General features: G+C 36.8%; 1 long non-coding RNA gene across 1 annotated transcript in view; it reads left to right on the top strand.

Annotated features, from left to right (window-relative positions):
• Positions 1-26,475, top strand: part of LOC307176875 — a 180,566-nt gene that overhangs the window by 72,785 nt on the left and 81,306 nt on the right. The window contains exons 2-3 of the long non-coding RNA XR_013824923.1: positions 1,852-2,028; positions 20,706-20,835. This is a non-coding gene — a long non-coding RNA (uncharacterized lncRNA). The remainder of the gene's footprint in view (positions 1-1,851; positions 2,029-20,705; positions 20,836-26,475) is intronic.

Here is a 26,475-nt window from a genome sequence, read left to right as displayed (position 1 = left end):
TGTGGATAAGCCATAACTTATTTTACAACTTGTTCTTATTTTCAGTATCTTTAAAAATAATAATTCAACGTTTTCTTATGTATAAACCGCTATCCACATCGCTGAAGTTTTCCTCATGATTGAGTCCCCAAAGTGGAGAGAAAAGATCTTAAATGTTCTCACCAGAAAAAAGAAATAATAATTATGTGAGGTGATGGAGGTGTTAGCTAATGCTACAGTGGTAATTATATTGCAATACAACATGTGTATCAAATCAACATGTTGTACACTTTAAACATACATAATGTTATATGTCAATTAAATCTCAGTTTAAAAAAGCGAATTTTAATTCCTTGATTCATATTGCTGACTGCTTCCCAGAAAGGTTGTACATAATTAAACAGAAGCATACGGGGTACCTACTTTATGATACCTTTATCAACTTTAAATGTTGCTCCTGGAAACAAAATCTTTGATGATTAAAAACTTTGATAACACTATGTCAATGAGTGTTTGAGAAACAGATATTTTCATATTTTGTGAATATGTGTAAAAATTGCTACACATTATATGGAGGGAAATTTGGAAACTCCTGCTAAAATTTCATTTCTCTTTTGATAGCAATTTAATTCGTTTCTAGGATTTCTCCAGATATGTTCAAGCTTGGTCTCAAAGTCATGTGTACAAAAATATTCATGACCCCTTGTTTGTAATAGCCAAAGGCTGTAAGCCACCCAACTATCCATCTATAGGAGGTTGGTTATATAAATATGGTATAGGCACACCATAGACTACTGGATCAATTAGCGCTCTCAATGCTAAAAATAACAGAACTCTAACCCAAATTGGCTTACACTATAAGAAAATCCATTGATAACTTGACAGTCCAGAGGCAGAGTAGACTTCAGGGTGGCCTTAACCTCCTGACTCTCATATTCTTGACTCTTACTATCCCCAAAGACCTACTTTCTCTGCTCTGCCTTCTGCATTATCTGCTAAAATACATGGCTTGGCTGCCTCCACTTGTGATTAAAAAATGCTCTGGGCTTCTTCATCTCATGGAGAGAGGGAGCAACTCCCCAATCATTAAAAAAAAATAAAAAATCTAGGCTTCATTTTGATTGGGCCAACATTGGCCATTTGACACTGAAATAATCACTGTTGAACAGGGACAACATCCCTGGAGTTACAGATGGTATGAGTCTCACTCAAACTTTAGTGCAGTGACACAAAGGAGGTGGAAAAGTGGAAGGTCACTGGGAAGCAACCTCATATCCACTACAATTTTTATGCAGAAATTAATATATAAGGTAGTTTTATATGTACTGATACCAAATAAACTCCAGGATATAATATAAGCCTAAAAATAACAATAAGATGTTAATTATGAAAACACATATTTGCTTGTATATGCAAAGAATCTTTCTAGAAAGGCACATAGGATCTGGTAGCATGAGTTGCTTCAGTTTGGGATAGTGGAATAGAAACTTTTCATTGTATTTTTTCTTCAAGTTTTTTTTGTTTGTTTTTGTTTTGTTTTTACTTTGAGTTATCTATTTGTAATGTATGAAAAATACTCTCTTATTCTACTTTCTACCTCTTTGAATATAATGAGATTAGAATTTTAAAACATTAATTGGCCATTTGTATTTATTGTTCTATGAACTGTCCACGAATGTCTTTGGCCACATTTTCCTATTGGTGTGTGCAGTTGTTATTTTCCAAGAGGGCCCCCAGTGATCCTGATTCAGGCCCTTGAACATCTCCCTTTTACATTAAGATTGGCCTATGTGACCAGCTGATTATTGATGGACTAAGACTTCCAAGATTAAGTCATTAAAAAGCTTTGTGGCTTCTGACGTGATCTCTTAGGTCTCTTGCTCTGGAGGTAACCAGACATCATGACATGAAGATGCACAAGCAGTCCCTGAGGAGAGGAAGTGAGGACTCTCACCAGCAGCCAGCACCATGTATGTGAACCAGGGGTGAATGGGATCCTCCAGCCGCAGCCAACCCTCAGGTGACTGCAGCGTTTGACTATGACCTCAGGTGAGACCCAACCTAGAATTCCCAAATTCCTGACCCACAGAGACTGAGAGGAATACTAAATGGTTACTATTTTAAGCCACCAAATTTGGGGATTATTTGTTATGCAGTAATAGATAATTAATATTGCACATAAGCAATTTTCTTATTGATTGATTAGAGATCGTTATATATGTTTTCCAAGTTCATGGTTTACTTTTCAATTTGTCTTCTTAATACATGGTTTTAAAAATTTTTTATGCATTTGAATGTATAATTTTGCTTCTTGTCCCATATCTTTCTAATATCTCTCGGAACCATGTAGAATGATAATGGTGATTAAAGATTTTCTAATGTGATTCTTTGATTTAAATGGAAATCACTCTAGTATTTTACTATCCAGTATTGTATTGTTTATTGGCATAAGTTAGATATTCTTTATTATGTTGAAAAAGATTCTTTTATTCTTAGTTTTCTTAAAAAGTCAGTGATAAGTATGGTGAATATTAGCAAATGTTTTTCTGACACTTATTGAAATATTTTTAAATTTCTTAATGTAATGTACTATATATTAGCAATATGAATCAAATGAATAGTAAGTCAACATTGAATTTCTGGGAAAAACGATTCTTTGTGTGGGTAAATAATTTAATATACTCTTACGTTCTTACACAATTTTTAAGAAAAGTGTGCAAACTTATAGCTACTCAGACAGGAAATTAGTACATCATTAAGCATTTACATAGGTTCAGATATTTTATCAATACAAGAATTTTGTTCCCTGCTTTTACTGCAAAGACAGGAATAACTCTTACAGAGGATAGAAAATTTAAAGCTCTTTAAATGACAAAACTGGAAAAGGATTGATAAAGCAAAAAGTTCAGCAGCATTGCAGGCAAAAGGGGTTAGGGAGTGACCTTGCTTCATGAAAAAGCACTGATGTCAGAGCTTGGCCAGACCAATCCTTGACCACCACTATTAACTGTTAACCCACCTCTCTAACTTACTAATATTTTACTCAATATTTTTGCACTAATTTCATTAATAAAACTGATTTTTAGTTTCCTTCTTTTATTTTGGGCTCTATTTTAGGATGTTATATGCAACTTATATTAGCCCCACCTCAGGTTGGAGTCTTATTTGTACCTAAATCTTTGATAACATTTTCAAGTCCTTTGTAGGTATTTGGTTTATTCTGCTTTTTTTATTTTTAAACTTTCTTTGAATTAATTTTGATAATTTTCATTACACAGTTGTAAGTTGGTAGTCTATACTAGACCACTGATTTTCAAAGTGCAGTCTGAAATATTTTTTAGGGCACTGTGAGGTCAAAATTATTTTCATAATAAAACCAAGCTGTTGTTTGCTCTTTTATTCTCATTCTCTTCTGGGTGTATGGAGTTTTCCAGAAAGTAAATTATGTGTAATGATGTCATTATTCTGATATCTGAGAGAAACGTGCTTCCATATTCTTGTGTTTTAAATATTCCTAGTTTTGTAAATCAACTATTCTTTAACAAAAAATAATGAAAAACAATTCCTAACTCAAAAAATTCCTAATAGATATGACTATTAATTTATTATTAAATAAATAGTTTAATTTCTAATATGGTAAATAGTAATAGGTATGACAAACATAAACAAAGGCACTTTGGGTTCCTCAATACATTTTAAGTGTTTAAAGGGGTCCTGAGAAAAGTTTTGAGCATTACAGTTCTATCTAGATATTGTCCATTTTTTTTAATGCAAAGTTTTAATAGTGATTGTAAAAAATATTTCTTTATTAATGTTAATCTCTCCCTCTCTCTCTCATATATCTTTCCTAATAGTCTTATTTGTGTTTTATTCTCTTCTAAAAATTGGATATGCCAAAAGTCTGTCCATTTGATTGATTTCACTTGATTTTGCCCGACAGTAACAGTAACTAACGCTATTCTGAATTATTTTATGTTTTGCTTGTTGTTGTATCTTTCATAAAGATCTGAGGTTTAACACAAAGCTCGATTAATTTTTATTCCTTATTGTTCAACATGAAAACACTTAAAGCTATGTTTATGAACAAAAGATTTTGCCCTAAATATTTAAAACAAGCCAAGCTAATGCTTATGTACTACAGCAATAAACATATCTTCCTAGATACACAAAAACTCTGAAATAACATGCACATGCTTTTTCTTGATAAATTACTTAAGACATATTACAGTCAACCAAAAAATTGATCACAAAAATTCAGTAGTGTCTAACGGGTATTATGAGACGAAGTGATATTATTCATTGAAACTATCTAAACAGAGATTTGATCAATAAATTGCTATACATAAGTATATTTACTGAGCCCTTGACTTCCTGATGGTATTCTTCTATTTCCTTCATACAGTAAAAATAACTTAGCAGGTAAATAAATTTAAGGCACAACTTTTCCCCTTCAAATTTCTTTAGACCATGTATATTAGTATCCTATTGCTCCTTTAACAAATTGCCACAGACAGTGGCTTAAAACAACACCAATATGTTATCTTACAGTTTTGGGAGTTGGAAGTCTGAAATCAATTTCATGGACTAACATAAAGGCGTTAGCAGGGCTGGTTCCTTTTGGAAGCTCTAGGGGAGAGTCTGTTTGCTTGCCTTTTCCAGCTTATAGAGGGCACTCACATTTTGACTCAGGGTTGCTTCCTCCAACTTCCAAGCCAGCACCATAACATCTGCTCTCCTCTCTGACCTCTGCTTTTCCATTATTTCATCTCTTTCTGATTTGATCTTCTTGCCTTTCTCTTATAAAGACCCTTATGATTGCACTGGGCCTACTTGGATAATCTAGGATCACCTCCTCTCAAAATCCTTAACTCATCATCTGCAAAGTCCCTTTTACCTAGTAAGACAACATATTCACATGTTGTGGGAATTTGGATGGGGACCTCTTGGGGGGAGGCTATTATTCAGCCTACCATATCATGTTCCATTTATCCTGGTACTTCGCATTCCAGAGGAAGAGTGAGGTCATCACTATTTTCATTTTATTAAATCTGTAGTTATTTTCAAAACAATTAAAAACCTGCTTCTATCTTTTTTTTTTTTAATTCTTAAAAGAATGTGGTAGTGGTGGTCTTCACTGGTGAATTGAATTATTGGCCCCAGTTCTTCTCCCTTTCTGTGCCCAAACTCTTTGCCTTGAACTTTGCAGTCCCTGCCACCAGTACGGGCTGCATTCCCTAGCCCTTGTCTTTGGTCTTGGCTAGCTGGTTTGCCCTCCAGCCTCATTTCATCACTCCTCACTTGCTCTGGTCCAGCCACATGCACCAGGCCTTCAGATAACATTCCCTTTGCCTCAAAGGTTAATCCTCTCTCTCTTGAATTTGGGTTCATTTTCCTCATCCTCCAGGCCACTGTGTTAGGGAAGCCTTCCCTGATTCCTGGACAAAGCTTTACTGCTCAGCACCCATTCACTGCTCTTCAGTCTCATTAAGCCAACTGCTGAGACAAAACTATGTTCAGCTGTTTTTGGAAACATGATCCATTCAACAGATATTTATTGTGCACCTGATATAATGTCCTTGAGAGGACTCTCAATCCAAGAAAAATGTCCCATCTCCAAAGACAACCCCTGTTGACTGCGGACCTGCTCAGACAGCTTGGCAGATGTAGCTCAGATCTGGTTTTCAGCTGCCCATACGTGTATTCACACGTATGCACTTTGATCTACTTTAGAGTTTGCAGACTTTGAGGACTGCTGAGGATACTCCTGGGTAGACAGTCTTGACAGGAGACAGGGCTTGTTAACAACACAGACAACTTGGGTGATCTTGAGCCATCTGACAGTTGAATAAACTCAAGGTACTCTCTCCTCCATTTGTACAGAATTTTGCCTTCAGAAAACACTTTTGGTGCTGAAAGCCCCTCCAGGAACACTCTGGAGTATACCAGGGCTGACTGATGAGCCTAAGAGCCAGCGCTCATCAGCAAAAGCTGAATATGTTATTCTGCACCTCATTTCCCAGCCTGCCAGGCAGAATGTGATGGCTGGGATGACAGCTGACATCCTGGGATGGCCGTGAGATTTCATTTACTTGTTAAATGAGGTCACAGAACTGCTTTGTTTGGCTGTGATCAGTGTTTCCAACTCTCCTGTGGAGAAGGAAGGACGCTTCACACTGTTAGAGAAGTCTGCTTTCAGACCTCCAAGTTCTAATCATGCACTGTCCGTGACCTTTAGCTCAGCTGACACTAAGGACACTGTGCACCCATCTATAGACAACCCCTCTCCTCCAAGCCTGGTAGAGAGGAGAGTGGAGATGGCTTCTTAGAGAGTTGAATCCCTGGAGAAACATGCCTCCTAGCATGTCAACATCCTCCTAATTTCCTTCCTTTGTGTTTCCCTACATTGAGGCATATCTATTCTTCCTTATGAAGATCTGTCATGGGATTCAACATGCTTATAGGGCTCGTTGATCACTGATCTTTCTGGAATTCTCTCTTTTTTTGTGACAATGTACCAGCAACTTCTTACCTGGTTCTGCATGCCAGAAGCAGCCTGTGATTTTTGATGTGTTAAGCTGACATCTTCCTTGGCCTCAAGTTATGCTATAGCAATAGTATTCTTTCTCAAAAGTAGCATAGCACAAGACTGAAGCTCCATGAGGAGAGGAACTGTCTATTTTTCTTTGTTGTATTCTTAGCAACCCATATACACCTTCAACCATGGTAAGTCTTTAGTAATGAATGAACGAATGGTTTCCTTGGCAACCTCCCAAAGACTTTTCAGTTCCTACTGCTGCTTCCTGTCTACCTCTCTCAATGTTTTATCTCAAGTGAAGTAGAAGTGGAAAGAAGAGGTTGTGTGCATGTGCTAAGCAAGCCCTTCATTGTGTTTTCTGGTATCTCTCTCTCTGAAACTACTCTCTATCCTGAAAGTTCTCTGGCACTACTTATTTTGACATCGTGATTTCTTCCATTGACACATCTTCTCTGTTCTTTAGGTCTGTAGTTTACAAAACACTTAGTTTTTGGTTATCAGAATTCCAATTTGAACTAAATTAAACAAAAATGTGGGAATTTGTTATCTCATGTAACCAGTGGATATAGCTGGACTCAGGATCAACCAGAACCAGTATTCAAATGTTGCCAAGATTTTTTATGTGACTTCTTTCTTAGGGAAGCTGCATCTACTTTACTTCCACTGGAGATCAACTTTCTCCCCATTGTGTGGGAGATGGCTGCCAGTAGCTTTCAAGTCTTTCATCTCAGAATCTCCATCCCAAATCTCAGTATGAAAAATCCTATGGAGAGACTTAGGTTCACATGGTTTGGATCATGTAACCCCTGCCTGGACCTACCTGTGGCTGGAAGAGTGGAGTATTGGGATCAGAAATCCCTTTGGGTGAGGGATGGAAAAGATATCCCACAGAAGTCAGTATAGTTTCCAGAAAACAGTAAGCTATTACTCAGTGTCTGATAGTAGACTAAGAGAAGAATACCTCAATAGTTGCGTTTACATTAAGCCACATCATTCTTTACATCATTGAACGTAGCTGTAATAGTGATTCCTGTCTGCTAATTCTAACATCTGGGCCATCTTGGAGTCAGTCTCTGTTGATTATCTTTTCTGTTGAAAATGGATTACATTTTGCTATTTTTAATATGTCTAGTAATTTTGGATTGTATCCTGAATATTATGTTAGAGTCTCTGGATTCTGTTGTATTCTACTGAAGAGTGTTGATTGTATTGTTTTAGCAGACAATTAAATGAATGGGCTGAAACTGCCAACTTTGTATCTTAGGCAGCAACTCCAATATCAGTTTAGTTCTTCTGTCTTCTGTTTGACTGTTTTATGCATGCCTGGCTTAGGGATTAAACAGAGATTTGGGTGGAATTTATAAATAAAATTTGGGATCCTCCTTTTCTAGCTGTCACCTTTCCAGGATTCCCCCACTCACTTTCCAGGGCCTGTGATTATTCCAAACTCTATCCTCAAGTTCTTTAGGCCAGAAAGATTGTGGCTTTTTTAAATCGGAGTCTTAGATGTCCTTCAATTAAATTAGTACCTATGTTAGTCTACTTTTAAATCACACTTTCAATCAGATTAACTGATCCTGAAACACTTTGAGCGTGTTTCCTTTGCAGTTGTAAAACGAGGTGCCTTTTTGCAGAGATCAGTAGGAAGTAGAGAGACAGGAGCTTGAAACTGTAGCCAACAGCTGTGTGACCTTAAGCAAATCACCTCTTTTGTCTGAGGTGTGATTTCCTCATTTGGAACATAAAGTATCAGCCTCAAATTTCTTTAACACTAATGTCTCCACAAGTTCTAAATTTCTGGGTTTTCATGGTGGGATGAGAGGTGGGAGGGAAGATTCCTTCTCTCCATTCTCTCTTTTAAACAACTGTATTGAGGTACAATTGGCACACAGTAAACTGCACAAATTTAAATTGAATAACTTCATGTGCTTTGATTTGTGTATACCCCTGGGAAACCATCACCACAGTCAAGATAGTGAACGTATCTGTCACTTCCCAAATTAGCTTGCGTCCCTTTGTGATACCGCCTCTTCCTTCCTTCAGCTCCTGTCTCCAGGCAGAAAACTACTAATCTTCTTTTAGTCTCTTTAAATTACTATGTGGCAGTATCTCCTCATGGTTTTGATTTGCAGAACCCTAATGACTAATGATATCGCGTATCTTTTCATGGGATTATTTGCCATTTATATATCTTCTCTGGTGCAGCATCTTTCAATGTTTTGCCTGCTTTTTCTTGGATTGTTTGCTTTTTTATTATTGGGTTTTCAGAGTTTTTAATATATTCTGGTTACAAGTTCTTCACCAGATATATTAGCAGTGTCTTTTAAAGAGCAGACGTTATGTGGAGCCTGAATTTCTGACCCACATAAATATAAGATACCATAAAATAGGGGTGGTTTTAAGTCACTAGGTTTTAGAGTAGTTTATTACATAGCAGTATATTATCAGAACATTCACCGTGGAATCTTTAATCTTTAATCACCAAGGAGTAAAGAAGGAGAGGAGCATAAATGAGTTAGGCAGCAGATACAATGATTAAATCTGCTTTTGCCCCACCCAATGGCTCTGTTTTCACTCCTTTGGGAAGCTGGAACTCTCCTTGAATTTTATAATTTCAGTTTCTGATAAAAGAGAAGGAAACAGCTTCTTCTCTGCAGAAATGAGGCTATCTTCTCTTCTATGTCAACTATTTTGGAAGATAGAACTTTGGTAACAAAGAGGGCAGATCCTTGAGACACCCCTGAGGTTGGTGGGTCCATGGCAAGGACCAGTGGAAAGGTCCCCATGGTCTTCAGTAAACATTGAAGTAGGCCAGGTTTTCCTCCAGTGTTCCTGGAGATTCATCCTCTAACAGTCTCCTCTTCCTTTTCTGCTTGGGGCCTTGTGCTATCTCCATCCTTTTATCTGTTAAAACTTATTCTTAAGAAAGAATCTGTTTTCAGTCATTTGTCTGTTATGGGGTCTTAATTTTTGCTTTTATTCCACATCTTATCCTATGAAAATTCTTTCGTATAAAGATTTCCCCTCTCTGAAGAATTTCATGGAACATCATTCATTCATCCATTTATGTTTTTATTCACTTACTCTGTAAGTATTATTAAACACTTCTGTACATCTAATGCTGAGGATATGATGGGGCACAAGTTTTAGTGTCTGCTCTCAGGGAGTTGTAGAGAGTGATGTCACTGCCTCTCTGGCCAGAAGTGTGTATTGGGGTGAACCCAGGAGTTCTTCCTGAGATATCCTTTTATCTATCTGGACAATGCCTGGGTCTGACTGTGAAATATCTCCAGTGAACATTTACCACTTCCTGTAAGAGCATGTCAGTTTGAGGCTGCAGAGGTTCTTCCAGTCCAGAGGCAGATCTCTCAGGTAACCTCTGCAGGAAATTACACATTGCTCTTCCACAGAAGGAAGTGGGGGAGGGGGTGTTAACTTTGTCTATAAGCAGCATTCTCGGACTACGGTTGATGGACAGTTAACTTTTCTCAGTTGGCATACTTTTGGTACCTCAAGATGATAGGTTTGGAAGTCCTGAAAGAGCTTCCTCCTTTTCTGAATGTGAAATTTCAAGGGGAATACTCTGATGGATTTCCTGTATTAAATGGTACCTGAAAATTTGCAGACACAACGTAATCAGAGTATTGCTTGATGCTTATAGGGTATGGGTTGACAAGAACTAGGGCAATTGAATGTGGGAAAATGATCAATTAAAAATATGAGTGAAAAAACAGAGGACACAAAGTTGTTAAAATTCCCTTTGCTTCTAAATGCAGAATGAAACATCACAAAAGAAAATGGAGATATCTAAGTAGAACAAAGGTCCAAGTGGTTTCTGCTATGAGGTCTCAAAGCTACACATAATGGCAAGGACACTTCTCAAAACCCATACAGACTGTCAGCAGTGGAAGGTCAGATTCTTCCTCTCAAGCTGAAGTCGGCTTGTGTTAATGCTTAAAGTTTTTATTTGCAGTTGTTTTTAAAAATAATTTTGGGGGCTTCCCTGGTGGCGCAGTGGTTGAGAGTCTGCCTGCCGATGCAGGGAACACGGGTTCGTGCCCCGGTCCGGGGAGATCCCACATGCCGCGGAGCGGCTGGGCCCGTGAGCCATGGCTGCTGAGCCTGCGCGTCCGGAGCCTGTGTTTCGCAATGGGAGAGGCCACAGTGGTGAGAGGCCCGCGTACCACAAAAAAACAAAACAAAACAAAAAAAACACTAAAATTACTTGGGGTATTTTTTGTTATAATAGTAGTAGATATTCATTGTTATAAATGTTGAAAATACACGTAGGCAAAGATTGCATCTCAACTATTAATATTTTGTCATATAGATTTTTAGTCTTTTTTCTTTGCTCTTATGCATTTGCCTTAATTATATAAGGAATACAAATTAAAGTTATAAAATATAACAGGAAGTTATAGTCCAATAGGAGAAAGTGCTCCTTCACCCAGATAATCACTGCCAAGAGTTTGTTGTCAAGTTCCACTCTTTTTTAATTTAATTTTATTTTATTCTAAATTTTATTGGAGTATAGTTGCTTTACAATATTGTGTTAGGTTATACCGTACAGCAAAGTGAATCAGCTATATGTATACATATATCCCCTCTTTTTTGGATTTCCTTCTCATTTAGGTCACCACAGAGCATTGAGTAGAGTTCCCTGTGCTATACAGTAGGTTCTCATTAGTTATCTATTTTATACATAGTATCAATAGTGTATATATGTCAATCCCAATCTCCCAATTCATCCCATCCGCCACCCTTCCCTCTCAGTAACCATATATTTGTTCTCTAAGTCTGTGTCTCTCTTTCTGCTTTGTAAATAAGATTGTCTGTACCAATTTTTTCAGATTCCACATATATGCATCCACTCTTTTTTCTGTGCATATATATTTACCAAAAGTGGGATTTTAGTGTATGTTCTGCTTTATGACTCACTTTTTGTCTGATCATATATTAATCTTGTAAAATATTCTTTTATATCATTTTTTATGGAAAGGACTTAGTGATTTAATTATTCAAACTCTTATTAATATGTAGGTTGTTTTAATGTATGATCATCATGATTAGGTAAGTATTTGTATGTATCCTTACGATAAATTTCCAGAGGAGGAATGTTGGATCAAATATGTTCTGAACGTTTAAGTTTTCTCTTGATATAAAAACAAAAATTGTCCTCCAGGGCAAATTTACAAATTTAGAGTTCTAACAGCAGAATATGAGAAAGCATCTTTCCCTTATTGTTGCCTATGTTGAGTATTATTTTTTAATCTTCTCTAAATCCGATCCTAAGAATATCTGATAGTTGTAATTTATATATCTTTAATTGCTGGGAGGATGTGGGTATGCAACTTTCCAGTATAGAGGAAACAGTAAAGTGAAGGTATTTTAATGTAGTCCTCGGGACTTATCTGTGTAACTTGGATCAAAGTGACTCAAAGTGGGAAAGTTGCTGTTGAGCACTTTGTAAGATGAAGTGGGATGTGGGGCAATACCTAATTCAGAGAACCCCTGTCGACAGCCTGAGTCCATGTTTATTTCGCATAAGAAGTGGCAGCAGGATGAGATGTGCTGGGAGCAAAGATGGAAGCAATGAGGGCCCTTGTGGGGCTGTGTTTCTTTTTCCTTTGGGAGAGTTTCTTGGCTTTAGGGTCTCTGGTGTGTCTACCTTTGACTTTCCATCTGACTTGAAAGTAGGGCCACCTCTTTGAATGCTTTTCTTCTTTCTGTAGGAGTTGTTGGAACCAACGCATTTTGGAGGGCCGGTCTACACACCTGGGCTTCATTCTGAATAACTATTCCTCTCTCCTCTGCCTACTTCAGCTCTGGTCAGCACATTAGACACGCCTGTGGAGCTTTCAAGACAATTCATACCTCTCTTCCCTTTCTATCCCCTCAGACCAATTAAACTAGAATCTCTGGGCTATGAGACCTGGACACAGAAGTGCTTTATTAAACGCTCCAAATAAGACACTAATGTGCATCCAGGCTAAAAAAAACCACGGGACTAATTTATTTCCACCCTTCAGTTATCACAGGAACCAATTCTCTTCACACCGTCCCCCTCCGTCTATACGCATGTCTTTTTTCTAGCCAGCTCCAGCTTGGATTTTATTGAGAAGAATCAGAACAACAATATGGTAAACAACATACAGTCTTACTACATAGGTGCACGTAAGCCTAATTGTGATAAGTATCACAGGGGTGCCCTTTTGTTAGGTCACCAATTTCTCCTGCAAGGGACAGTTCAGTGTGTTCTATGCATAGAATCAATTTCATATTGATTTAGTGGTTCAAATATATATTAGTACCAGCAAATAAATCATTCCCTTAGCTTCAAGGATGTGGGTCTAGAGGTTCAGCCAGGGGACTAGAAATAGTTATTGGTGTTCTGAAGCAGCCGATGAGCCTAGAGAAACTGTCCTATCTGAAGCCCTACCCTGACCTCTGGCAACCAGGCCGCAATCCCAATTCTGTCTTTTTTATTTTCTTGCTGACACCTCGGGTATAGAAATCGCCAAATCACAATGGCTAGCTGGACCCACGGCTCCCACTATGGCTTCTCTTAAATCTTTCTCTCTTCAGGTTGGCTTTGACGCAGGACTTTGTAGTTTCCACGTAGTCTCTCAGTACTGGTCCAAAATGTTTATCTTTCCCCTAAGGTTCGGAAAAACCATAGGAAAGAATAGCTCCAGGCCAAACAAAGAAGCGTGCTCCCCTAGCAGCAATTGTCTCCTTTTTCTAGGGTCTTTTCCAGTTCTCTGTTTGGAAAGCTTCCGCATTCTCTGGAACAGCGGGCAAGAGACAAAAGTGTATATTTGACATGCAAAGACTATGCTTAGTATTCAAATAGTGCTATCCCAGCAGGAAAGTTCTCAGCACTTTTAAATCCGTTAACTCTTTTCTATTTGAATACTTAGGGTTTTGGTCCCACTTGCTGCTGGGGAAACGAAAACACAGTGTAAAGAAGGTGAAATAGTGGTCAAAGACCTACGGGCGTGCGGGAGACTTTAGCAAGTTACCTCTCTCTGAGCTTTAATGTTCTCATCTGTAAAGTTCATAATAACACCTGCCCTGCTGGACCCACAGGGGTGTTGAAACAGGATCATATGTGGGGATATGTGATTTGAAAACTGTGAGGTGATAAACACCTCTTTATTGAAGTTTAATCTATAAATAATAAAATGCACAAAGTTCCATATGTTTTTGCCAAATAGATATACTTGTGTAAAAATGCCCAAAGCAAGATACAATAGCTCACCATCACTGTAAAGGATCTCTTTTGTTCTTTTATGATTAATCCAAGCCACATCTCCCACCAACCCACAGAAAACCACCATTTGGATTTCTATAGAAATAGATTCATTTTCCCTGTCCCTTAGTTTCAGATAAATGGGATCATACAATAAGTGTTTTCTTGTATTTGACCTTGTTCTCTAAAATAATGTCAGTGAGATAATGTATGTTCTGTGTGTCATCCCTTTTTACTGCTGAGGGGTATTTCATTGCATGAATAAACCACATTTTGTTTATCCATACCCCCGTTTATGGACATTTGGATTATTTCCAGTTTTAGCTATTATGAATAAAATGACTATGAACATTCTTGTACATGTTATTTGGTGGATATACACTTTCATTTCCCTTGGATATGTACTCAAAGTGGAATTGCTGGTCTGTGGTTGTAGGTACAACTTTACCTTTGTAAGAAATTGTTAAACTGCTTTCCAAAATAGTTTTATAAGGGTCCCAGATGCACCACATCCATGCAAATCTTTTCAGTCTCTTTAATTTCAGCCATTCTCGTGGGTTTTAGTATGGATTTAATTTGCATTTCCCTAATGACAAATGGAGCGAATCATCTTTTCATGTGCTTATAGGTTATTTGTGTATATTCTTTGCTGAAGTGTCTTTTATCTATTTAAAAGTTAGGTTATTACTGGAGAGTCAAACCCATTTTTTGTTTCCCATTCTTATAGTTAAAAATCCTCTGATTATATCAGTTTGTTTCTTTAGCAAACACAATTGAGAACAAATTTAAGAACAGAATTCTAAATCTAATAGCCAGTGGTTTTTCACAAGTCACCTGGATATCCTGTTAAAATGTTTGTTATGATTCAATATGCCTTGGGTATGGCCCAAGATCCTGAATTTCTGTCAAGGTACTGCAAATGTCAAAACCTCTGGTCCAGTTACCACCTTTGAGTAGCAAAGCAATCAGTGCTTCTTTGATGATGGAGCCCAGCAGTATTGGAAGATCATTTTATATAGCTACATCTATATTTATTGTAAATCACTGTTCTTGTGGAATCATAGCCTGAGAAAGCCAAGGGTGAAAGGAGTCTTCAGAAATAAGATTAAAGTTATAGATTCTGGTATATTGATTTGACTAGTGGGCCCAATTGTCCAACCTCGTGTTTTCAAACCATTTGCTGTATAGCGTGGTTAACGTCCCTGCACTTACACTCTGTGTCAGGCATGTGCCTTGCTTTGTCTAGCGAGATGTTAGCAGCTTTGGCAAAGCAGGGCCTTGACCAGTCCTTGTGCATTTGGGTTTGCCCTTGCCTGTTTCTCTATGTTCACCCATTTGGCTTCCTGAAGAATGAGAAAAACACATGGTCATTTATTGGCCAGTGTTTCCTTAGTGCCTATCATTTATTGAGCATGTGCTATGGTTCAGGCAACATGTGAATCATTTATATTTTCCCAGTACACTTCCCACAGTAATTCCATACCATAGGTACTACTACTGAGGACATTGAAACCTAAAGAGGTTCAATGAAGCAATTAGCTCCAGAACTAGGATTTAAATCCTTTTTTTCTTCTAACTCTAGGTGAAGTTTTAGCAACCAAGGTTGCAGACTAAAGCAATACCTTGGAAAGGGAAACTAGGACTCTAGAATGTTGACGGGCAGCAGTGGAGAATTGGAGGATTTTCTTTGGTACCCTTATGCCTCCCTTTATGCAGTTCTTTCCTCCATCAAAAGATCATCCATTATCTGTAGCCCCAGTAACTCTGTGTAACAAACTACTGGAAAAACTCACTGCCTTAAAACAATATGTATCTATTTAGTTTAAGAATTTACAGGTTAACAATTTGGGTTGGGGTCAGTGGGGCAGTTCTTCCTGTATCCATTACCAGGCTGCCCCAGCCAGCAGTCAGCAGACCACCAAACATGTGCATGAGAAATTATAATTATTTTTATCTGGATTTTATATAATTATCTTTTTATTTTATATATATATATTACATACATATATTACAACGGAGTGATGACAGACATCAGTATTCAAGATAATGTGTAAAAAGCCTTATTATATTAGGTTCTATTCCAGGCAGAGCATGCTATTCAGATAGCTGTGTAATTTTACAGAAGTACCAAAATATTTTACTTTTATGGGTAATAACTTTATTCATAATATTGATTTCCTATACTCACTATCTGAGTCTGGGCTGATAAATCTGTCTTGAAAGGATCTTAAATCTTTTCCTAAAAGTAAATTTTACATGTAACATCCTACTCTTGGCAGCTGTATCAGCTCTACCAGGATTGTTTTCTTTAAGCTGAACCACAGCTTATTTCAACTAAAAAAAATGTAACAGCAATTCCTTATTCAAAATACTATTTGAAAGATTGCTTAACTCAGTAAGTAAGATAGACTTCCAGTGATTTGGGTCAGTAGCTGAGTAAAGCATAATGATTAAAATGACACACACTCTATGTTACTAGAATCGATTTTCTTGTGTGCCCCCTTTATCTCGTGACTTTTATTTTTCAGGCTATTGGGCAATATACATTTCATGGTTTGGAAAAGACAATTACTTGTCTGTGGTTCTCCCAATACTAAATAGAAGAACCTTTGAAGGAAAACGTGTCACTTTATTAGAAATAGTGAAAGGGAGAAAGCGTTCTTTGTAGTTAAAATTATGAAGGAGAGCTCTGTGTCTTGAATCTGATTCTGTTGATATATATTGGGAGCATCTGGAACAATAAAGATTGTTATGAGCCAAGAGAGCTAGAAAGCAGTTAGTCTGATGTTTCATTTATTATTTTCTCTCTAGAACAACTCATTCAGACACTAGGATCCTGGAGAAATCAGAAACAGGAGTGGTTTACGTATGAATTGCCACAGATGACATGCACCTAGACATTTCAAGCTCAAAGTTGAAAACAGGGCACTTAAAACAGGTCTGCTGTTTGGCTGAGGCATTGCCACTTGAGGCATTATCTCAAGTATGGAAAATGAGAGTCTTCTCTTGGGTTTTAGGTTTGGATAGACAGAGGGAAAAAGATAATGAGTTTGGACTATGTATATATGACTCACAGCAGTACATAAAGAACAGTGTTCTGAGGGCAAACAACAATAATAAATAATGGATTGTAAAATGCAAATCTGGAGAGAGGAGTTTTCTGCTGGGCTTTAATCTTGAAGGGTTCTTAAAGCCTTTAAAAAGTATGTAACTTTCTGAGTTTCAAGCAAGAATGACAAATGGCCTAATTGTCAATATACTGGGTACAGAATCCACATAGGAGATAAACAGATACGATTCAATAGGAAACAAGTTGGAAATAGGAAATAGGAGTTGCAAATAGGAATTCAAGTTGGAAACAAAAGAAAATAAAACCTCAGGTAGAAACAAGCTGCAGAGTACAAGCCTCTTTTCTTGGCCTGAGCTAAAGTTAAATCAAACAGTCATTAATAATTAATTTTTGTAAAATCGCTGGAGGCCTTTCATTTGGCTGATTCTAAACACAAGGTGCTTTACTGGAGAGATGGCTGTAGCACTGACAGTAGTTATAGCTCATGAAATGAAAGTGAAAAAAGGCATTCTCTGGCAAAGTTTTTCTTAACGTTTTCTTTTGATTTTTTAAAATATTTATTTCTCAAATAGTATGAGAGCATCCAAATATTAGAGGAGTATTTCTTCTTCTTCTTGTTTCCTATTTATGAAATCTGAGCTTCTAAAAGTCTAGCTGGGTTAATTCATAGTATTAGCAGTAGTATACGTTTTATTAGCTATGGCTTGATGACTCATCTTTTGGCAAACGTTAGAATTCAGGTCTCTCAAGAATCAGACATATGTAGCCTAGATGATAGAAGGCATGCAGAAGTAAACAATGTAGTTTCAGACTGCTGCAATTAGGAGTGTTTTGGCATCCATTTTCTACCCAAAGGGAGACCCCTTACAGACAAGACAAATATAGAAACTTTTTTCCTAACTCAAAAGGCAAGAATTATAAAAACAAAAACTTTGCCTGTCACGGTATAACCACCTACATGACTCCAAACAAAGTATTCAGAAATAACGTTTCAGTGCAAGGCAAATGGGAAGAGGAGTCATCCTCTAAATCAAAGTAAATGGCAGTGGCATTTTTCTGAATCTGTTGGAGGAAGAAACTCCTTAGCAAGAGAGTTAATTAGGTCTTTCCTCTTTGAAGTCTGAACTTTGAGCAATTCCAGAGAGACTTAGAATTTGCTCTATTTAGTTATAAGGGAAAAGAAATATGGGTGCAGTTGACTCAGTGCAAAGCAGAATGGGACAAAAGCAAGGAGGACACAGAGAGATCATTAAGTCAGAAAGATGGAAGCAAGAGGGAGCGTAGAACATTAAAAATATTCCCCCAGCCCCATGAACTCTTCAGTGAGTAGGGGAAGGGGAGGGAGTTAATGATGGAACACCACTTTGCATCACTTATAGCTTGTTGTGTTCACCCATACTTCTGTCAATTGTATACTAAGATGTCTACAGCTCTAAATTTCAGAACATAAGTTCAGTCATTCTCAGTTGAGTTCTTGGTGTCTTTTTATGGTCATGCATTAACTTCATGTATTCTTGTGGATCTATATCTGAGCCAGTTGGATCCCAACTGGCAAGATTCTGGTAGATTAGACTCAATAAGCAGTATCCCTTCTACCATGTTACATATTAAGACTCTCTTCCTCTCTGAAAGCGATATACATTATACACACACTTCATGAGACATAATATTTTGACTTCATAAATGGAAACTAATATTGTGTTTCTGGTTGTAAGATATCTAGTTTTGTAATACCACAAAAAGAAGTAAAGTAACTTGACTGTTTAGGGTGCTTTATAAGCTACAAGCACTTTTATATCTATTCTCTTATTTATTCTATCCTTGTTGGGTAGATATAGATTTTTAAAGATGAGAAATCAGGTCGGGGTAACTTAAATAATTAACTTGGGTCCTGTTTTTAGTCGAAAGACCTATAGTTAAGGTTTTCTTTCTTTTTTATAAATCTTGTAATTCTGTCGCCTTGCCGTTCTTTCCAGCATAAACTACTTCCAGATTATAACTAAAGTCTTTCTTAGGAAGGCTCTGTTTGTAGACCATTTATTTGAACTTCTCTTTCTTATGGCAAAATTTGTTTTGACCACAATCTTATTTTATACATGATTTAGTCATTTTTTTGCTTAATAAAAGTTCTTTTATAAGAATATTATATACTTTCTGTTGTTTAATTAAAAAACAATAAGTATGTATTCTTTAAGGAGAATGAAAATGTATATTCTATAATAAGAAATGCTAGTTCAAAATTCTCAGTTGTTGGCTTCCAATCTGACAGTGGTAAAACAGGCAGATTCACTTTATGAAAAAAGGTTTGCAAAGCCTGTAATAAAGTAAATGATGCTGTACGAGCAGAAGGCTCTGTAAATGTGAGATGCATACGCTTGAATAAACTGTGCTTTTCTTCTGATAAAAATGAAAGAATTGACACATTTGAACTCTGTCATTCCTAACAAAGATTCATTAAATATAACCTGTTAACTTTTCCAAGGTGATCTTGCATATGAATAAAAGGCTATGCTGTATCAAAGATAAAAAGCAGATATTTCAGGTTTTTTTGAAGATTGTTTTTGTATAGTGAATGTTATGGAGAAGCAAAAGTTAGGATAAATACTGTTTTTTTTCAAAGCTACAGTAAATAATTCCAAATTCCCCAGAGGTCTGTGTTAAAATGGCTGTTGTATCTAAAAAGGATCATTGACCAGATTGTGAAATTATAGAATCTTTACAACTATGCAGAAAAGGAAATACTGTATTGTCCAATCTGTAATTTTATTGATCATTTACCTTTTACTCTTCATTTTCGGAGACCCTAAATCCTAAAACTCAGCACCAGTTCCATTCTTCTAGTCCCAGACTTTTAGTTTGCTGGTTATATAACAATATCATATACTTTCTATTGGTTAGAAAACAATTAAAAAGTATGGTACAAATGAACTTATTTATAAAACAGAAACTGACTCACAGATATAAAAAACAAACTTATGGTTACCAAAGAGAAAAGGGGGGATTAACGGGTACACAGTACTACATCTAAACTAGTTATAAACAATAAGAACCTACTATATAGCATAGGGAACTATACTCAATATCTTGTAAAAAAAAAAAAAGTATAATATTTTTAAGAAAATGCAAATTGATATACTATAATAATATAATATAATATAACCTGTTTGTGTGCCTGAAGGTTGCTATCCTGAGCGTATAAAGCACAAATTTCTCATACCTGACAGCATAATGTGTCATTCTCTTCATGGCTCTACACCTCAAGTTGGCATAGCCATTTGTTTTATGGCTAGAAGACAAGGAGACATTCTAGGTCATTTGTGTGGAGACAATGGTGTTTTCAACTAGATTTCCTTTGTCAAAATTGCAGCACAATCACAGAGTATGTCGGATTTCCCATCAGAACTGGACAGGAAAGCCACATGACTCTGGAAAGATCAGATAGCAGCTTGACACATCTGTACTCATGAAGTGTCATGTTGGGAAGCTACTAAAAAAATGATGGTTTCCCCAAAGAAACAGGCAAAGCAAACGGCAGAAGGGACAAATGAGATGGAAAATATGTCCAATCAAAGAGTATTCCCCTCCGAGCGGGGAGGTTCTAAAAGCAACAAGACACCAACCCCAGCCCTAACTATCGTAACTTAGGGGCGGTCTGAGAAATGTAAGAGCCAGTATAAAACAGAGGGAAAGTAGATAATGCTAGATTTTCTCCTTTTCAGTATAAAATAAGGATTTATTTTATAAGTTCTTATTTATAAGGACTTAGATACCTATCTAGAACCAAAGCCTAAACTTGGTAATTTGAATATGTCGAAACAATGACATGACTGTGTTTTCCTTTGTACCCATACGCTTCTTGATTTTTCCAGGAGCAGAGGCCTCTTAATGACCCATCCAGAGGTCAGTGGTTCAAGGACTATCTGTCTGTCATGGATCAACACCTGACAGAGAAAGCCCAGTAATGGAGAAGGTGGAGCAGACTCCCAGACAGGAATAACGGTGGGTACAGTGGTGGCAGCTGTGATGTATGTGTTTATGGCTGCTTGTGTTGGGCCTTTGCCTTTCAGCTCAGTAAGGGACTCAGTTTTGAACACCATTGTCCCTGTCTCCAAAGAGACACTTGGGTTGGAATTGCCAAGTCCAGGAAACTGCTGTCCTTTGGGACAGTGGCATACTGAATCCTGGGGCTGCCTTTCACTAGACTCTGAGTGTTCTGTATTTCTTCAGCAATGCTGGGTGGGAGTGGTGCCTCGACCCTAAGAACCAGCCTTTACAGTGAGAGAGAATATGTTCTATCTGAAATGTGCCAGCAGATAAACTCTCTGAGGGCAGGACTCTTTTCTACATTACATCCCCAGTAGCTGGCACATAGTATGTGCACAGCAGGTGTTTGCTGGATGAATAAAATATAGCATAGTTTTGTCAGATTGAAGCCTTTTCCAAGTAGGTGTTATAATTCTCATCTGCGTTATTTTTATGGAAGTTTCAGTAGGATCACTTCTGCCAAAACAGCTAGAGATTTGTCCCCCCTACCCCCCTTACCAGAGCTGGTAAGTCAGTGAACTGATAACTGATACGAGGACAACATAAAATGAATTTCTTTCCAATTTATCAAAACGGGTTTACTATTTTGTTCTATGAGATTTCTCATATGGGTTGAACTAAGTAGAATAGTTGGGAAACCACTTATGCTTGATAGGATTTGTACTGCTGTTTCATGAACTTAGTAGTTGTATCTTTGCTTTACTGGCTGGGAAGAGATGCTAGCGATCTCTTTGAAATAACTTTCAAAGCAATTAAAATTTTTTGGACCCCTATTGTTCAAGGAGGGGAGAGATCAAAGACACAATAGTGTCTCTCTGCCATTAAGCAGCATAAATCCTAGTTGAGGGGCAGAGACATGTACATATCTACATGACTCACAACTTCATTTCACAGAGGACCCGCTCAAATGTTCTATCCCCTTACCTGAACTTATTTTGCTTTATAGTCCTTACAACATGTTTGTTCATTATCTGTCTCTTTCCACTAGAATGTAAGCCTATGAAGATAAAAAGGGTTTGTTTATTTTGTTCATTGCTCTGTTTCCAGTGCCCTGGACAGTGGTTGGTACACACTAACCCCTTAATAAATGTTTATTGTTCAATGAACTGTCAGTATCAGGTAACCTATAATTTCCTCATTGATTTAAGAGTAGATAAACTGTGAGTCTTTTAATCATAACATTTTACAGTCACCTATGGTCAAGGAAAAATGTCCAGTCAATAAATAATATAAGAATTATAAGAAAAATCCTGTTCCTATCCTATTCAGAAAAGAACTGTGGACTCCAATGGATTTCATGTCTTTCAAACATGTATTAAGACATCTTACTTTCAGCAAAGCTTTTTTTTTCTTTTTAGTTTCTGGAGTTTCTGCTAGAGTCAATTCTCTTTACTACTTCTGTTGCTGAAGTGACAACAGTACAGATGGGCCTCAAAACTGTCTGATGGCATTTTGTAGTATATAGAACCTTATACTCACAGAAATAAAATTTTTATGGATGTTACAGTCTTTGTGGAACTTAAGACCACAGAATCTGAATTGATTACTTGAGGGGGAAAAAAAGAATCAAAATCAATACATAACTGCTTAATGTCTCCCAGACTCTGAATTACAGAAAAATTTTTGTTGAAACACAATGAAGTTATACTGTGCAATTCAGTCACAGAATAAATGATTCAGAGTTGTTTTTGCCCTAAAATCCATCAATAATAGCAGTAATATTTGGTAGCAAATGCAATTTTGAAGACTGATGTGAAGTGTCTACTTAAATAACCGTAACACCAACCAATTAAGTTTTCTCATAGTCATTTTCCTCCCTTTTTTTTTTTTTTTTATACACCGGTATCTTGGAAAACACCTGCTGATGACAACTAAGGAACTGTAATTCTTCTGCCTTAGCTTGACTTATTTTTGCCTTAGGGAATGAATTAGCATGTAAATTAGACATGACTCATTTTAGCCACCTATCAATCCAAAAATATTTGAACAAGGTAGGCCAAAAATGACTGGCTGGGGATTGCAGAATCTATTGGACTATATTGCTTTCTTTAAAATATATTACTTTCTCTAATTGAATTAGGTTAGCTTCATGTAATTGACACAGACAAACCTGAAGGACGAGTGGGAGATGACAGCCGGAGGGTCAGGCTAAATTTGAAGTCGGGAAATCACTTAATATTGGGCAAGATGATCTTTAAGTTACCTTCCAACCAGACACTGTATGATTTGAAGAAATTGTAGCCCATCACTACATGCCTCAATCCAGCAGTATCTTGCAGAGTAAGAGTAGGAAGCTGAAATATCTATAATAGAATGGAAAACAAAATTAACTAATCCACCAACCTGGATTGTCAAATACCCTAACCGATATTTTCCAAGCTTGTTGGTCTTAAGGGTCAGTGGATGAGCTTGTTAAAAATACTTAGTCTCAAGTTCCTCTCTATTCCTGAGCTCTGCAGATTCTGATGAAGTGGGAACAATTTGAACCAAAGGGAAAACTTTCCTATAATCCTACCAGGAATTAGATGAACGTAGCTTTACCTTTTCCCAGTAACTAAATAAAATGACTGACCCTATGTATGACCATTTCTAATTATTTACATGTTTGCCTGATCTAGGGGATCATGAATTTAGCTTTGAAATTACCAGGGACAGAAGTTTGATCACATCCAAATTTGATTAATATTTTACATATATACATACTTAATAAGCATTTTAAAAATTATGTACATACTTACATAACATTATTTATATAAAATAGTTATTATACATATGTTTGTTTTTGAAATATTGAGTGGGAAAGAGATTTATGTTTTCCTCTCATTCATATTGCAATATCAATTCTCAGGAAGAGAAGACTTGTCAAACTTTAAAATACTGTGCAATTGCCAATCAGATGTTTTAGATTACATTTTTTAACACCCTATTCATCATGCAGAAAATGATATGAAAGGGATGGGCACACTGATATATGAATAACATTATTAAAAATAAAAAAGTTTTATGGCCTCATGTGTATGAACTGAGATGCCATTTAATTATAGACTCAAATAAATGACTCTCTCAGGATAATTTTTTGCATATTTGTATGTGGTTACTTTGGGGACAACATATTTATTTTTGATAACTTTAAAAGTTCACTCTGTATAAAATAGTTTTTAAAAAGTCCTGGGAATTAGTGTGAAAAAAAAATCATTAATTAAAATATTTAACTTCATGCTGATATTCTATAATGGGGTTGGCACCAGAAAAACACAGCATGACTATTTTTTCCTATAAGAAGGTTTTGTATTAATTATACAGCACACTCATTGAAGGCACAAATGAAGACATTTGCACTCATACAGCTATGTGGACAAGTGGACATATACTACCTGTGCAACTAATTATTTTTTTCATTCATTGATGAAGAAACCAACATTCATTACTATATGTTTAGATCTAATGAGAGATGGATCTTCTTCTTTGACATTTTATAAGTTAAAAACAACATTAAAATATTTTAAAAATTGCTGGGGAAATCAACATTTCTAGATTAAGATGAGACTGAGGACTGGAGGGATGGATTAACATCAAAGTTGTGGCCTGGGTTTCCTAGAGCATGTTCTTCTGTGCTTCAGCTTCTTCATGAGGAAAATTACAATACTTTCTCTTAGGTTGCAAAGATTCAGTGAGTTCACACATGTAAAATGTTTGGAAGAGTGCCCAGCAAATAATGATGCCCAATAATAATAACTATTGTAATCATTGATCTTAGAACAGGAAGCACTCTCAAGGAAATACAAAGTCCAGGCAGCCCCCTTCTGAAGCATTATAATCTCAGGTCTAAAGATGAGGCAATGAGGGGAAGGTCTAGAACCTACCTCATAAGCCAACTTTTCTTATGAATGTCCACTAAAATGCTTCCGTAGCTCCTCTCTACTTCAAAAAATAATTTTAAAACATTTTCTGAGGCTGTCTGCCTTGGGGCCCCCTGAGTGCCCAACCGATGTGGAACCTGGCCCCCACCCACCAGAGGGCCCAGGATCTTGGCCTATCCACCAGCACACCTGCAGTAGCCCCAGGAAAAGGCTCACCCATCAGTGGCTAGTACTAGAACAATGACATTGTTCTAGTAGGCCTCACCTACCAGTAGGAGGGCCTCATCCAAAACTAGCAGAATACACATTCTTTTCAAGTGCAGATGGAGCATTCTCCAGGATAGATCACATGCTAGGTCACAAAAAAGTCTCAATAAATTTGAGAAAGTTGAAATCATAGGAAGCATCTTTTGCAACCACAATGCTATGAGACCAGAAATCAACTACAATAAAAAAAAATTACAAAAACCACAAACATGTGGAGAGTAAACAATATGCTACTAAGCAATGAATGGATCACTGAAGAAATCAAAAAGAAATAAAAAATACCTGAAGACAAATGAAAATGAAAACACAACGCTCCAAAATTTATGGAACACAGCAAAAGCAGTTCTAAGAAGGACATTCATAATAATACAAGCTTACCTCAGGAACCTAGACAAATCTCAAATAGACAATCTAATATTACACCTCAAGGTACTGAAAAAGAAAAAAAAAAACCCAAATTAGTAAGACAGAAGTCATAAAGATCAGAGTATAAATAACTGGATTGGAGACTAAAAAAAACAATAGAAAAGATCAATGAATCCAGGAGCCAGTTCATTGAAACGATAAGCAAAATTGAAAAACTGTTAGCCAGACTAATCAAGAAAAAAAGAGTGTGGCCCCAAGTCAATAAAATCAGAAACTGAAAAGAAGTTACAACCAACACCACAGACATACAAAAGATCATAGGAGTTTACTATGAAATTATGCACCAATAAAATGAACAAACTAGAAGAAATGGGTAAATTCCTAGAAATGTACAATTTCCAAGACTGAGTCAGGAAGAAATAGAAAATATGAGCAATTACCATAATGAAATTGAATCAGTAATTTAAGAAACTGCCCCAAAACAAAAATCCTGAACCAGACAGTTTCACAGGTGAATTCTACTAAACATTTACAGAAGAGTTAACACTTACCCTTCTCAAACTATTCCACAATTCGCAGACAAAGGATTGTTTCCAAACTCATTCTACAAGGCCAGCTTCACCCTGATACCAAAACCAGACAAAGATATCCCCCCAAAAGAAAATTACAGGCTAATATTATTGATGAACATAGGTACAAAAATTTTCAACAAAATATTAGCAAATCAAACTCAACAATATATTAAAAGGATTATATACCATGATCAAGTGGAATTTATTCCAAGGATGCAAGGATGGTTCAATATCTGCAACTTGTTCTCTCCATTCTAGAGTCCTTAAACCTTTTTCCTCTTGCCCAGCCTATGAAAACTCTGTCTTAATTTGAAGGTAGCATCTATTTAACTCAACTTTGAATATCATCAGTGGGCATAGACGTTTGGAATAAAGGCCTAGGAGTCTACTAATACACTTCTACTTCCTGCCTTGCTTCAAACCTCCATTAATTAATGAACACAGAGACAGCTGCTTCCTGAAGATGATGAAAAGGAAAAGAGAAGCAGACAAAGAGACATTCCCATGAATTGCTATTAAAGAATACTGTC

This window comes from Stenella coeruleoalba (assembly GCF_951394435.1).
Source record: "Stenella coeruleoalba genome assembly, chromosome: 18".
NCBI lineage: Eukaryota > Metazoa > Chordata > Mammalia > Artiodactyla > Delphinidae > Stenella > Stenella coeruleoalba.
Note: the sequence above shows the minus strand (reverse complement) of the source record. Positions and strands in the feature narration are given on the sequence as shown.